Source organism: Nomascus leucogenys, chromosome 4 (genome assembly GCF_006542625.1).
Source record: "Nomascus leucogenys isolate Asia chromosome 4, Asia_NLE_v1, whole genome shotgun sequence".
Lineage (NCBI taxonomy): Eukaryota > Metazoa > Chordata > Mammalia > Primates > Hylobatidae > Nomascus > Nomascus leucogenys.
Window position 1 is genome coordinate 139,092,710 of NC_044384.1, and position 15,073 is coordinate 139,107,782.

Genomic DNA, 15,073 nt, shown 5'->3' on the forward strand with positions numbered 1-15,073 from the left:
CCCAAGTAACTGGGACTACAGGTGCATACCGCCATGCTCAGCAACTTTTTGTATTTTTTGTAGAAACTGGGTCTCACTATGTGGGCCAGGCTGGTCTTGAACTCCTGGACTCAAGAAGTCCACCTGCCTCAGCCTCCCAAAGTGCCAAGACTACAAGCATGAGCCACTGCCTCTGGCTGATTCCTTAGCTTTCTTTTTCTCTTTGCCCATTGCCTGGATTCCATAAGCAGAAGGAAAACCCAGGGGCTGACTTTGTAGGCAAGACTTTTTCCTCTTCAACACGTAAATTGGTTCAAGTGGTACCAAAACTGAAACATGTTTATAACTTAACATCTTTTCTTCCTACCTCTTCAATCTCTTGAGCAATGAGAAAAGGCACTGGGCTCTTTCTTTGGTGACACATAGCCTGTGCCCTCAAAGAACACTGACACCCCAGTAACATCCATTCGAAGAGCTTCTCCGTACCTCCCCTCCTTTATCCCCAAGGTCACTGGGTCAGAGATCACGGAGTCATTCACAACATGATGTTTAACATCGAGGCGCTCTGGAAGTGCTCCTTCCAGACGACTCAGAAGAAGATCCAGTGCTGAGACAATCGTGTTCTCTTTCTCTCTGGATCACCGCCCACAGACAAGGACTGCCAGAGACCCTGGCTTCCCCAGCTGCTGCCTCTCATTCCTGTGCCTGTGGGACGAGAGTTCGAAGCTGTGTGACCTTGACCAAGTTACTTACCCTCTCTAAGCATATGTTTCCCTAAATGTGAAATAGGGATGATGGTGATGTGTTTATTTCACAGACTTGATAGAAGGATTAAATGACAGATGCATAGAAAGCAGTGGGCAAAGGGTCAATCCTCAGTGAGCTTTCTCTTTTCTTATCAATAGACAGGTCTCCATGAGGACAGAGACTGGCTTCATCTCGACTGTAGCCTCAGGGCTGGCCACAGTGTCTGCACCCAGCAGGACTTCAGTCAATATCTGTTTATACACTAACCACAGACTTAGGCATAAAAGCCCTTTGGAAGAAAGTTGACCATTTCATGCACGTTCAGACTATGAAGAGCAATGATGGCAACTTTAGCTTAAGAGGGTCTCAGTGCCCATTCATCACCACTGTGAAAAGGCAGAAACCAGAGCTGTGTGTTTAACTCCCAGCCCCAAAACCTGTTGGCTTTGCTTTATCACTATGAGCTTCCAATGCCATCCCTTTAGAATGGGACCTCTCTCTTCTTCCCCAAGGCACCAGCCTTCACCCCAGACCTATCCTTATTAGCTGGTGCCTCCTCTCTGTACTCTGAGCCCATGCTGTGCTCGTCAGATAGCAACATGGGAGAAAACAGCAGCCCAGAATGCAGGCTGCAGAGTTAGATCCCCAGAACAGGATCTCAGCCGGCTCCATCCTTCCTCAGCTGGGCGACTGTGGCCATTGACTTGCTCTCTGTGCCTGAGTTGCTCCATCTGTGAAATGAAGATTGTCATAGTCCCTGCTTCAAAGACTCACTGGGAGGAGCAACTGAGAAAATGCAGGGAAGGTACTTGGAACTAAATGCTCAAAGAGTCCATCTGGCCAGGCACGGTGTCTCATGCCTATAATCCCAGCACTTTGGGAGACTGAGGCAGGTGGATCACTTGAGGTCAGGAATTCAAGACCAGCCTGGTCAACATGGCAAAACCCCAACTCTACTAAAAATATAAAAATTAGCCAGGCATGGTGGCAGGCACCTGTAATCCCAGCTAATTGGGAGGCTGAGGCATGAGAATCTCTTGAACCTGGGAGGCAGAGGTTGCAGTGGGCCGAGATGGTGCCACTGCACTCCAGCATGGGCAACAAGAGCAAAACTCTGTCTCAAAAAAAAAAAAAAGTCCATCATTCTTATTAATGGAGGCCAAATCATCTCAGCGCTTCTTTGGCTGATCAGTACCCTCCAAGCCAGTGTTACCCAATAGACCAGAGGTCCCCAACCCCCAGACCACAGACCAGTAGCGGTCTGTGGCCTGCTAGGAACTGGGCTGCACAGAAGGAGGTGAGCAGTGGGCTAGTGAGTGAAGCTTCATCTGTATTTACAGCTGCTCCCCATGGCTAGCATTACCGCCTGAGCTCTGTCTCCTGTCAGATCAGCAGCGGCATTAGATTCTCATAGGAGCACCAACCCTATTGTGAACTGCATGTGGAAGGGATCTAGGTTGTGTGCTCCTTATGAGACTCCAATGCCTGATGATCTGTCACTGTCTCCCGCCACCTGGAGACGGGATTATCTAGTTGCAGGAAAACAAGTGCAGGGCTCCCACTGATTCTACATTATGGTGAGTTGTATAATGAATTCATTATATGTTATTATGTTAATAACAATAGAAATAAAGTACACAGTAAATGTAACGCACTTGAATCATCCTGAAACTTCCCCCCACAAATCCATGGAAACTGGTCCTTGGTGCTAAAAAGAATTGGGGCGACTGCAATAGACTATTCAGTCACGGTCCAATCAAACATTCTGCGATGGTGGACTTGCTCTACTCTGCACTGTCCAACATGGGAGCTGCTAGCCACCCACATGGGCTGCTGAGCCCTTGAAATGTGGCTGGTGAGAATGAAGAGCTGAATTTTCGATTTTCTCTTAAATAATTTTTTTTTTTTTTGAGACAGAGTCTCACTCTATCCTCCAGGCTGGAGTGCAGTGGCGCAATCTCGTCTCACTGCAACCTCCATCTCCTGGGTTCAAGCAATTCTCCTGCCTCAGCCTCCTGAGTAGCCGGGATTACATGAACCCGCCATCATGCCCGGCTAATGTTTGTATTTTTGTAGAGAGGAGATTTCACCATGTTGGCCAGGCTGATCTTGAATGCCTGACCTCAGGTGATCTGCCCAACTTGGCCTCCAAAAATGCTGGGATTACAGGCGTGAGCCTCCATGCCCGGCCATAATTCATTTCTAAATCACAAAATCTAAACAACAAGGGGCTAGGAGCTACGATAGTGTACAAGGCAGCTGTAGAATCACAGGAAATTGTCAATGACCCTATCCTGATTCAAGTTTACTTTTCCCCCTCATGGTGACACTCTAGATTATTTCCTCTTCTCTCACATTTTTTAGACTTTCAGGATTAGACCATGAAAATAAGTTCTGTCCTTGCAAGAAAATAACGTTCATAACACTTACTGTATACCAGGCTGATTTCAGTGCTTTACATGTATTAATTTACAACAACTCTGAGGCAGGAGCTGTGATTATGCCCATTTAACAGATAACAAAACTGAGGCACAAAGCAGTGCTGGAACTTCTCAAAGTCACACAGGTAGCAGGAGGCAGAGCTCGGATTTGAACTCACTTTGGGTTCAGCAACTCACAGCTCTCACCTATGACATAATATTACTTCTGTGGTCAAAACACTTAGACCTGGATTTCACAGGAATCTTGTGCTTGCCTGGCTGCTAGGGAGGTTTTCATCATCTTCCTTATCTCACAGTTCAAAACCCAAGGCCTCCATGCTCTTGCTCTGGTGGCCATTCACTGGCAGGAGGCTTCTGGGAAGGTTCTCCTTTTCTGTCGTTTTTCTTATTCGTGGTTTTTTGTCTCATTGGTGTTTATCTGCAGAACTTTGTTTCCTTCTGCTCAATTCATAATCAGAGTGCTTTTCCTCCTGGCTGAATTCGTTTTTGTGCAAAAAGAGGTTGGCACAGAGCCAGGCGACTGTCAACACCCAGCTCATCTGGAAAGTGGATATCAAATTGTTGTATCTCGTTCTGCCATTCACAGCTCCTGCTGTGGGGGTGGGCCATTTGCCACTTCTCCAAGGAGCTAGTGGGAAACTGCTGCAATCAGAATGAACCCAAGGTCCGGGTCAGCCCGCCTCAGCACAGCACTCCAGCTGGCCCCCAGTGCCTTTTGGGGACACATCTGCATTGCCAGGCAGGGCTGTGGGAGGGCCGCATGCCTCCTGTCCATCATAGGGATAACCTACCCTTGTCCCACCTCCCTTCCAGGAAGCCTGTGGGGGGATTGCTGCATTAACCTTTAATATGGCTAAAATGTTTTCCTTCAGTGACAATAATGCTGCCAGAACCCATCAAGATACCCAGGAACTGATGTGCCTTGGCAGATATTCCTGGCAGCCTTTGCATCTGTTGCTCACAGCCCACAAGCATCTCCACCGTCCAGCAGGGCTTCTCTCACGGTCAGGGCAGAAAGAGAGAGAGTCCATCTGGAGCAGGCTCGGATTTTAAATGAGTGTCCCCGATAATTTAACATGATCGATGGCTGAGGTATTTCACCAAGTTCAGGAGTCCCAGTTCTCAGAGAGAGGGAGCCAGCCATGACTGTAAGACCTGGGCAAACCGTACAAACCAGACAGCAGTTCTCACCTCTCCCCACAGAGCTCCAGAGAGTATCAAAGAGTGAAACAGCAGAGGGATGATCTGGGTGGGGTCATCGTGGCTGGGAAGGGTCTGTGACAGCACCTTGTTAGGCTACTCCCAAGAGGAAATTTGGAGAGAGGGTGGGAGGGCAGCTCTCAGTGCAAGATAAGTCTCCTTGAAAGTAACTTCCAAACTTTGGAGGATTGTGAGCAAGATGGGACCAGCAACTTCTACCGAAAAGAATGTTAATAGCAAGATAACTCATCCTAATGTTGGTCCAAGCTAGGTCTTTGTTATGCATCATAAAGGCTCTGAGAATAACAATGTAACCTCCAAAACGGCTGCGGGCTTTGAAGAATCTCAGGCAACTTGCTTCCTTCTGCTCAGTGACTCCCCTGGAGCACAGCAAAGCAAGGAAACACTTAGAGCCAAGCTTGAGTTCTGAATTTCAAATACAGGGAGTCCATCTCTTTCTACCCAATTGTTCTCTAGATGAGTAACTAACTCCTTCCCCTTAACTGCACATACTTCCTACCAAAGCACAAGAGCAATGGGCTGTCCATGAGCCTCCCCCAAACATGTGCACCTTGTGACATAAATTCTGTCACCCAAAGAGACCAGACAAAATGCAAAACCAAAGTGGAGTCTTTCCTTGAATTATAGGTTCTAAAGAGTTTTGGACCCTCTACAAAACCCAAGAGTGAGGAATTGCCTGTAAGAAGCACCAGCCCTTGTTTTAAAGAGGCAATTTAAGAATAATAGCCATGCTGATGCCACATTACGCTAAGGGAGAAAAATGAACCTTGTTAGGTAACAAGAGCACCCTAATGGCGCTGGTTCCGGGTTCTTCCTCCCCAACACAGGCCCGCCAAAAGGAGCCAATCAGAGGTCACGCCTTCCCGCCTCAGCCTAGACCCAGCCCCTCAGCCAACCAGCGACCCCCACGTAACGTCCCTAGGCATAAAAGACGGAGGCTGCAGAGCCCTCTCTCTCTTCTTCTGCTTCGGCTCTCCCACGGACTCCTCCGATAAAGATCTCTTGACTGCAACCGGTGTGGCGTGGTCTGAGTCTGAGCCTACAGAGTCACCCTTTCAAACCTAATAAAACTAGCGATTTTCCAATTGCTTTTGCTGCTGGAAACACTGATTATGCTAATTAAATGGTAGAATACTAAATACCCACTCTTTTGCATCCAATTAAGTGTTCAGATTATTTCTCAGAAGTATTTATTGAAAATAGCACTTCTGATAATCATGTGTCCCAAATAAGCAGTCAGGTGTGGTGTGGTACATGTGTGAGTGTGGGTGTGAGTGCACATATGTGTCTTTCTGGAGCTCACTTAATGGGGATCCCGCATAGCTTCCCAAATTCCTATGAGGCCAAATGAGAAAATTCACTGTTTCCTGAGACTACAGCTTGGGATATCTTTGGAAAAGGTGTGTATTGAGAACACAGCACATGGAAACTATTTCACATTGACAGTATCTGTGATTTAACATTGCAAACATCAGAAATACAGCTGGTTCTTCACAGCCACCTAAGTCCCTCATAATGGCAATATTAGCTTCTTCTAAATAATAAATTAGCCAGTCAAACTATGTTCTACAGCATGTTAGAAGTTTCATCCTTCTAGTCAATGTCCCATTTCAAGGCAAAGTCGATTTATATGTAAGTTAAACAAAGTGCTGTCACTAAAAATTGAGAATTATGTCTAATGCCAATTAGAAATGGAATAAATAAGTATTAGAGGATTTGCAAGTTAAAGCAACCATAGAAATGCTATCATCAGGAAGGAAAATGTATTACCTGCAGAGGTTACAGATAAGATGCTAGAACCCAGAAGAGAAAGAATCTCTGTAAATATTTCCATTAAGTTAATCAAGAGTGGCTGGGTATGGTGGCTCATGCCTGTAATCCCAGGACTTTGGGAGGCCAAAGCGGGCAGATCACGAGGTCAGGAGTTCGAGACCAGCCTGGCCAACATGGTGAAAGCCTGTCTCTATTAAAAAGACAAAAAATTAGCCGGGCGTGGTGGCACGCACCTGTAATCCCAGCTACCCAGGAGGCTGAGGCAGGAGAATTGCTTTAATCCAGAAGGCAGAGGTTGCAGTGAGCCGAGATCGCACCATTGCACTCCAGCCTGGGTGACAGATCACGACTCCATTTTGAAAAAAAAAAAAAAAAGAAAGAAAGAAAGTTAATCAGGGTGAGAATAGGAAGTTTTTCACCCGCAAAAGGAGATGAGATTCATGCATTCTTTCAACGTGCATTCCATCCATAGTGAGCACCTGCTCTGAGCTAGGCCCATTCTAGGTCCCAGGAAATGGGTAACCAACCAGACATGGCCCCTGATTTGGAGCTCACATTTTAGAGCACCTAAATGGACAGTAAACAAGTAAGCAAATTAAGATCATCTTAAATTGGGGGAAATTCTTTAAAGAAGCACTTCCACAAAGCTGAATCGCATCATAGACTGACTGCTAGGTGGTAGGGAAGGTAATATCTCACCTGCCTGTGGATAGCAGCGCTTCTGAGATCTTGCAAAGTATTTAGTACTAAGATTTCTGTCTTAGGTCAAGTTCCCTAAAAGCAGAATCTGAGGCAGGGATTGAGTGCTTGTAATTGATTCAGGAAGAACTCTCAGGAGATAGGAGTAAGGAAAACAGGATATGGCAGGGAAGGAGCTAAGTGAGATGTGGTTTCAGCTACAGACTGGCTCCAGTCTGATCTCACAGGGAGCTCCAGAGGATGAACTGCACCATCATGTTATCCCAGCCTAAGGTCTTTTGTTCTCCTATGTCAGCCGGTCCCTGGCCAAGGGCTGCAGACTCTCTCGGGGCCCCAGCAGACTGGAGGAGAAGGAGCATGGTCTGTGGTCTACTCTTTTGTGCACACCCACCCACCTCTTCCCCAGCTGACACTGCTGGAGGAGGAGAGGGAGAGATGTCATCTCCTCCTATGGCAACCTGTGGGATGGCAATGGCCCTTTTCCTGTTGGGTGTAATCTGCTGCCATCTCTTGCTGTCTGCAGCCTGACACAGAAGGCTGAAGGTCACCAGGTTCCACTGACAGGGGTCTTTGTCTCAAGCAGCAACCCTAGGACTGCGGTTCGCTTGCAAGATTCAGCCACATTTCATGACTGTCTGCAACACACCTCATGCCTTCGGTGGAAGGAACACAATGCCCCATGCTGCACCCATTTCTGCCAGACTGGGGTCCCTGATCTCAATTTCCCTCTGCAGTCCCCAACTCTGGGGTCTGCAGACACATTTCAGATCGCTCCTTAGTACCTCCCAGGAGGCATGCAGCCCACCATGCTCCTGATGACTCAGTGCAGAAAAGCTCTGTAACTCAGTTTCCCCAGCTGTAAAATGGGGAATGGCGCCTTTACTGGGCTGCCATGAGGGTAAAGGAGGTAACATGTATTTATGAAGCATTCAGAACAATTCATGATACATAGTAAGCTCTATATATTTGAGCTTATTATTACTGTCAGTACAATTATCATCATTTTGCTGTTTCCAGTGGGTAGGCTTTCTACATTCTCTTCCTTAAAAACCTTTAAATCCTTGGTATTCTCTCCACCACCACAGAGAGCAGTGTCCTTGTAGTTTAGATTCTCAAAGACTTCATGGATCCAACAAGCATGACATTAACTAAGGGACAGTTTTCTTTCAGTGGATTGGAATCTAAAATGGCTTTTTTATTGTTATTATTTTTCAGAGAATTATAATGTGTTTCAACAAAAGCAGCCATGGCTTTGATAATGTCCTCATGGATATGAAGATCATATTCAGAGCTTTCGGGCCAGATTTCAAGAGGAATCGCCTGGCTGAGCCTTTTAAGGGCATCCACATCTACCCATTCATGTGTAAACTCCTGGGAGTCACCCCCAAACCCACAATGGCTCCCTGGCAGTCACCCAGAAAATGCTCGTGAACTCTTATGACCAGCAGCCAGGTGAGAAACAAAAGCAGCTGCCAGAAAACTGTCAGCATAGTCTGCTCTGTCCTGAGATAGAAAAGAATCAAAAAGGGGTCTCACGGTGGGGAGGAAGGAATTCAAGCAGAACAGTCCTGTTTCCCAGCAGCTTTGGAGCCCCAGGAACAAGATGCCAACAGCTCCAAACAGATAGCAGGGGAGGTAGGGAATCCCTCCACCTGCTGGTAACATTTTACATAGTGCCTTTTAGGCAAAGGGAAGGCGCTGTATAGAGAAAGTCAGGCTATAATGCTTCCGGTCCTCAGGAAATCACTGTGTACAGTCTGCCCCCAAGATGCCCCTTCCAGATATGGAAATCAGCCCTCTTCAATAGCACAGAAAGCTGTTCATAGGGGAGGAGCAAAACCCTGCTGTTTACTCGATGCTGAAAAAGGAGAGGGGAGAGTGTGAAATGAGACTGCAAATTCTCAAGACTTCAAACCCCTTCGATCTGGGTGATACAAAGGAAGAATAAAATCATCTCAGAATTTGCTGTTGCCTTCTTTTTGGGTTGTTTACAAACACTGGCTATCTTTCCTTTTGCCAGGAGAGACTTGGATACTGTCCAGTGATCTAACAAGCGCTTAAAGCAATTACATGCAAAAAGGAGTAATGGGCTGGCACAGTGGCTCATACTTGTAATCCCAGGACTTTGGGAGGATGAGGTAGGAGGATCACTTGGGGCCAGGAGCTTGAGACCAGCCTGGGCAACATAGAGAGACCCTGTCTCTACAGAAAATTAGCTGGGTGTAGTGTCACATTCCTGTAGTCCCAGCTACTGGGGAGGTTGAGGCGAGAGGATCGCTGGAACCCAGGAGTTTGAGGCTGCAGTGAGCTATGATTGTGCTATGGCACTCCAATTCCTGCCTCTAAAAAAAAAAAAAAGGAAAAGAGGGGAGGGCAGGGGTGATATACATCCTTTCTCTTCTTGTAAGACACTGCCCATGATCTCCTTGTTAACAGTCCCTTTTGTAGAAAGCTAATTAAATGAATGACCAATTCACCAAATTTCTCTTCTTTTTAAGTTTTAGAGTTTTGCTACAACTATTTTGTAGCCACTCCCCTGTCCCACATGCTATTGGGAGCCTAGGATAAGCTGAGTCTGACTGATAAGCAGGACATCCCACAGATTTTTGGCAAAGTGGTCATTAAGCAAATGGGTCATTCGGCGAAGAGGTCATTTAGTAAATCGGCTTTCAATGACTTGCCCTATGAGATTTCTCTAGAGTGAGCATTTCCTTAGGTTAAATGTACATTTCATTTCCATAATTAATACTCACTAGCGGCTAGATGGGAAACTTCCCAGGGAACCAGGAGCAGCCAGAACAGCCTCTTAATAATCAGGCAATTAAAAACCCTCTGGTTTCTTAACAAGAGCGGAGGTACAGAGGGCATCTGCTCTGCAAGGCGTAGTGATAGGGCTCAGCATTGTCACAGGGGCTCTTGCGGTTCTGTTTGTTGGTAGTGTGACATACACAGCCATTCGTCGGAAAAAGGACTGAGTGGTCTTTGGGTCTCCTGTAGTTGATCATCATATGTCGTGATAACCCATGACAACTCCTTGCCACATGCCACGGGAGGTCCAGCACTCCAAGAACCCAGCAGCTAGGGCCGGCTTCATGGGCTTGCTACCTGGACAGTCCCACAGGGACACAGAAGAGTCCCCACTGTGGTTTAATAATCTGCCATCACCATCTTGAAATTCTTTATTTTTTAACAAGGGCGGCCAGGGATAGTGGCTCATGCCTGTAATCCTAGCACTTTGGGAGGCCAAGGCAGGCAGACGGCTTGAGCCCAAGGAGTTTGAGACCAGCCTGGGCAACATAGCAAGACCCCATCTCTACAGAAAATACAAAAATTAGCCAAGCGTGTAGTCCCAGCTACTTGGAGGCTGAGATGGGAAAATTACCTGAGCTCAGGGAGGTCGAGGCTGCAGGAGCTGAGATTGTACCACTGCACTCCAGCCTGGATGACACAGCGGGATCTTGTCTAAAAAAATAACCACAAGGCCGGGCGCGGTGGCTCATGCGTGTAATCCCAGCAATTTGGGACGCTGAGGCGGGCGGATCACTTGAGGTCAGGATTTTGAGACCAGCCCGGCCAACATGGTGAAACCCCATCTCTACTGAAAATACAAAAATTAGCTGGACAAGGTGGTGCATGCCTGTAATCCCAGCTACTCAGGAGGCTGAGGCAGGAGAATTGCTTGAACCTGGGAGGAGGAGGTTGCAGAGAGCCAAGGTCACGCCATTGCACTCGGGCCTGGGGCACAAGAGTGAAACTCCATCTCCAAAAAAAAAAAAACAACTACAACAGCAACGAAGGCCCCGCACGTGGCTGAAAACAACAGAAATGTATTGTCTCGCAGGCCTGGATGCTAGAAGTCCAAAATCAAGGTGTTGGCCAGGCTTCGCTTCCTCTGAAACATTTAAGAGAGAATCCTTCCTGCCTCTTCTGGCTTCTGGTGGCCACCGGCAATGCTTGGTGTTCCTTGTAGATGCATCCCTCCAATCTCTCCTCCCTCATCACATGGCTACCTTCTCCCTGTGTCTCTGTCTTCACCTGACATTCTCCTCTTTTATTTTTTTGAGATGCCGTTTCCCTCTGTCACCCAGGCTGAAATGCAGTGGCAAAATCTGGGCTCACTGCAACCTCTGCCTCCTAGGTTCAAGTAATTCTCCTGCCTCAGCCTCCTGAGTAGCTGGGATTACAGGTGCCTGCCACCACGCAGTGCTAATTTTGTATTTTTAGTAGAGATGGAGTTTCACCATGTTGGCCAGGCTGGTCTCGAACTCCTGACCTCAAGTGATCCTCCCACCTCACCCTCCCAAAGTGAGCTGAGATTACAGGCATGAGCCACCATGCCCGGCCCTCATTCTCTTCTTTTATAAGGACACCAGTCATTGCATCTGCTCCCTCATCAGCAGCCCCCAATCCAGTATGACTCATCGTTACTTGATTACATCTACAAATACCCTATTTCCAAATAAGGTCACATTCCTGGGTACCGAGGATTAAGATTTCCAATTTTTTCCCTGACTCAATTTTTTTGAGTCAGGGCCTCCCCCTATCACCCAGGCTGGAGTACAGTTATGTGATTATAGCTCACTGCAGCCTCAAACTCCTGGGCTCAAGGGATCCCCTGAACTAGCCTTCCAAGTGGCTGAGACTACAGGCGCACAGCACCATGCTCAGCATTTTTTTTTTTTTTTTTTTGGTATAGATTAGGTCTCACTCTGTTGACCAGGCTGGTCTCCTCACCTCAAGTGATCCTCTTGCCTTGGCCTCCCAAAGCACTGGGCTCACAGGCGTTATCCCATGCCTGGCCCTGTTTCTACATCTCAATCATTGTATTATTAGCCTGAGCTGCCCATATTCCTTATTCTGCCCATCCCTGACCAATCTCCTCCTTTAACATAACTTCCATCTCGATATCATGGGGCCTGCTGGGCACTGCAAACAGCCTAAGGAAAGTGGAAACTTTACTTAACCTTAAATTCTATTACAAAGTCCACATTGAACGTGATTTATATTTGAACTATAAAAATTTTCTGTAAGTTGAAACATGACCTATAAAGGTCTCTACACCCTGAAGCAACGTTTTAGAAAGAAATCAATTGGTCCTTTTCTGCAGAAACCATTAACCATAGGAGAGATAAAGGAAAAACTTCAGTGTACTGATTGAACTTCCATGCCCATAGGTTAATTTCTAAAAGGCAATCATTCCATACTGTTAAACTGCCTTAGGTTGCTATTACTGTTATTAAAGAGACCCTCAAAGCCAGAAGTTGAATCTTGACTGTAGTTCTTGCACATACACACACACACTCTTGCAACTGAAACCACTCAGATTGTCCTAATGCTGCTCCCCGTAGCAACACCACCTGGAATTTTACGTTTGGTTTTAAGCATCAGTCCTAATCTTTACTTGCACCCGAATACACCGCACCTGTGAGAGCCACGTGACATTAAAAAAATCCCTTCAGTAAGGCCGGGCATGGTGGCTCACACCTGCAATCCCAGCCCTTTGGGAGTCCAAGGCAGATGGATCATGACGTCCAGAGATTGAGGCAATCCTGGCCAACATGGTGAAACCCTGTCTCTACTAAAAATACAAAAATTAGCTGGGCGTGGTGACGCGTGCCTGTAGTTCCAGCTACTCGAGAGGCTGAGGCAGGAGAATCGCTTGAGCCTGGGAGGCAGAGGTTGCAGTGAGCCGAGATCGTGCCACTGCACTCCAGCCTGGCAACAGAGGGAGACTGAAACAAAAAAATCCCTTCAGGGCCTTGATCCTTCCACATTCAGATCCAAGATAGATGCCATCTGTCCCTCATCAGAGCCCGCACACCAAGATAAAGATTTCTTCTGGCCGGGTGCGGTGGCTCACGCCTGTAATCCCAGCACTTTGGGAGGCAGAGGCGGGCATATCACCTGAGGTCAGGAATTTGAGACCAGCCTGGCCAAAGTGTTAAAACGCTGTCTCTACTAAAAATACAAAAATGGCCCGGCATGGTGGCTCACGCCTGTAATCCCAGCTACTCGGGAAGCTGAGGCAGGAGAATCACTTGAACCCGGGAGGTGGAGGTTACAGTGAGACGAGATCACGCCATTGCACTCCAGCCTGGGCAATAAGAGAGCGAAACTCCGTCTCAGAAAAAAAAAAAGAAAGAAAGAAAGATTTCTTCTGTATGTATAGCTCAGCTCTGTGGTCCGCTAGCGTCCTTCTTCAATCTGCTTCCAATCTATGGAATCAGGAAAGACTGAACCAGCCTAGATTAATATTTTAGTATAACATAATACAGTGTTACTATGGCATTGTCCGTATATGCCCTTTAGCTCCTTGGAGGAAAGGCAATTAATAGCTATTATGTGAGTTAATAAAATAAGCCCAGGATTTATGAGTGTAACTAACCTGTTCCCATTGGTTTTCCTTGTCTCCTGCAGGCACAGAGCTGATCAAAACAGCAAAAGCAAAGCAGTGCTCCTGGCCCAGTTCTGAAGCCAACCTTCTTTAACCACCCAGACCCATCCCTGGTTAGGACTTGCTTTGGATTCTCAGGTGATTCCATCTCAGGATACACGGACTGAGAGGGTGTATGCAACATCTCACACCCAGAAACCGTTGATTCTGTCTAAAAACACAGCAATAACCACATCCCACCCTCTCGATTTAAATGAAAGTCTTTGGGGGAATAAAAGATGAACCTTTTTTTTTCTTTGTCAGATTTTGCACTCATTTGGTTCTGGTGGGGAACAACAGCTATGAGAGAACAAGTGTATTCAATTAGAATTAATTCCCCTCTCATTCTCATAGCTGAGCAGGGCTCAGGTGCCTCTCATCTGAAAGAGGTAATAAGATTTCATCTGTCTCCTCATCTACCTTCTGCAAGTATACTTAACAAATTAGCTCTCGGGACTCTTCCAAATGGAGTTTTATGAGGCATTTGCTAAGGTAAACGTTTTAGACTTTGAACACAGTTCAGATTTCAGGAGCAGTACTGAAATCTGAACTGTGTTGCTAACTGCGCTGCCTTTTGACTCAAGACAGAATAACTTGGAACTAAAATAATTATATTTTTGTTGTTTTCCACTCTGTCCCCACGTCTATGTCACCACCTCCCCTAATCCCACCCCGCAGGAGCTAACTCCTCCTTCCTGTCCCTCCAAGATCAAAACTCCTCCTGGAAGCCCCGCTAGCTCTGTCTGCTCTCCTTAGTAGCAGATATCGCTATTGTACTTTTATACTCATTTATGTGATAAGTACTTCAACGTCCACTTCTTCCACGAGCCCGAGCCCCTGAGCCCCTGGAGGGCCTGGACCACACCTAGTTTTTCTCACTGTTACATCTGCCTTGCCAGGCACATGGTAGGCGCTTAATAATTTGTTGAACGAATGGCTTGTTTGGTGACTGTCCAAAGGCTGGGGGACAGAGGGAAAGCTCCCTCCTGTCGGGCCCCAGACGGGTGGCGCTGATGGAGAGGCGGCTAGGATAACGCCTCCAGGACCGAAACGCGCACCCGTAAGGCCCCTGCCAAAAAGACCTTCCTGAAGGCGGAGAAACTGCGAGAGTGCCTACTTTGGCCCAAGGCCTGACCCGACGATCCCAGGGACCCCGCCCTAACCGGCCCCGCCTCCCGGGCCCCAAACCCGGACTCGGCCACGCCCAAAGCTCCGGCTCCTAGGGCCTGCCCCTGGCCCCGCCTCGGTCGACCGTGGCCTCGCTCCGGGGCCTGCCTCAAATCCACCGCAGGTAACGCCTCCCGAATTTGAGCCACACTCCGATCCCCTCCTCAAACCCCTCCCCGTTTCCCACACCCTGGACCCCTCGCTCCGTCTCGGCCCCGCCCCAAGCCCAGCTCCGTCTCGGCCCCTGAGCCCAGCCCCAACCCGCCTCCCTGTCCCTGGGTCCCTCCCGACATCGGCCCCTCCCTAAGCTCCGCCTCCCAGGGCCCGAGCAGCGCCTGGCCATGCCCCAGGGCCCGCCTGCTGAGCGAACCCGCAGCCCGGACTCGGCCCCGCCTCCCGGACCCTGGGCCCCTCCCCACGTCGGCCCGCCCTAAGCTCCGCCTCCCAGAGTCTGAGCACCGCCTGTTCATGAGCTACGACATAGTCAACGCCCCGCCCCGGCCCCGCCTCCTGAGCCCTCCTCTGGGTCTGGCCTTAGCCCCGCCCTAAGACCTGTCTCCTGGGCTCTGTTCCGAGTCCCGCCTCTTGAACCCAATCATCGTTTATCCCCGCC

At 48.1% G+C, this 15,073-nt stretch overlaps 1 pseudogene; it reads left to right on the top strand.

Annotated features, from left to right (window-relative positions):
- LOC101177957 overlaps positions 1-13,546 on the top strand; it is a 124,462-nt pseudogene extending 110,916 nt beyond the window's left edge.
- The last annotated feature ends 1,527 nt before the right edge of the window (positions 13,547-15,073 follow it).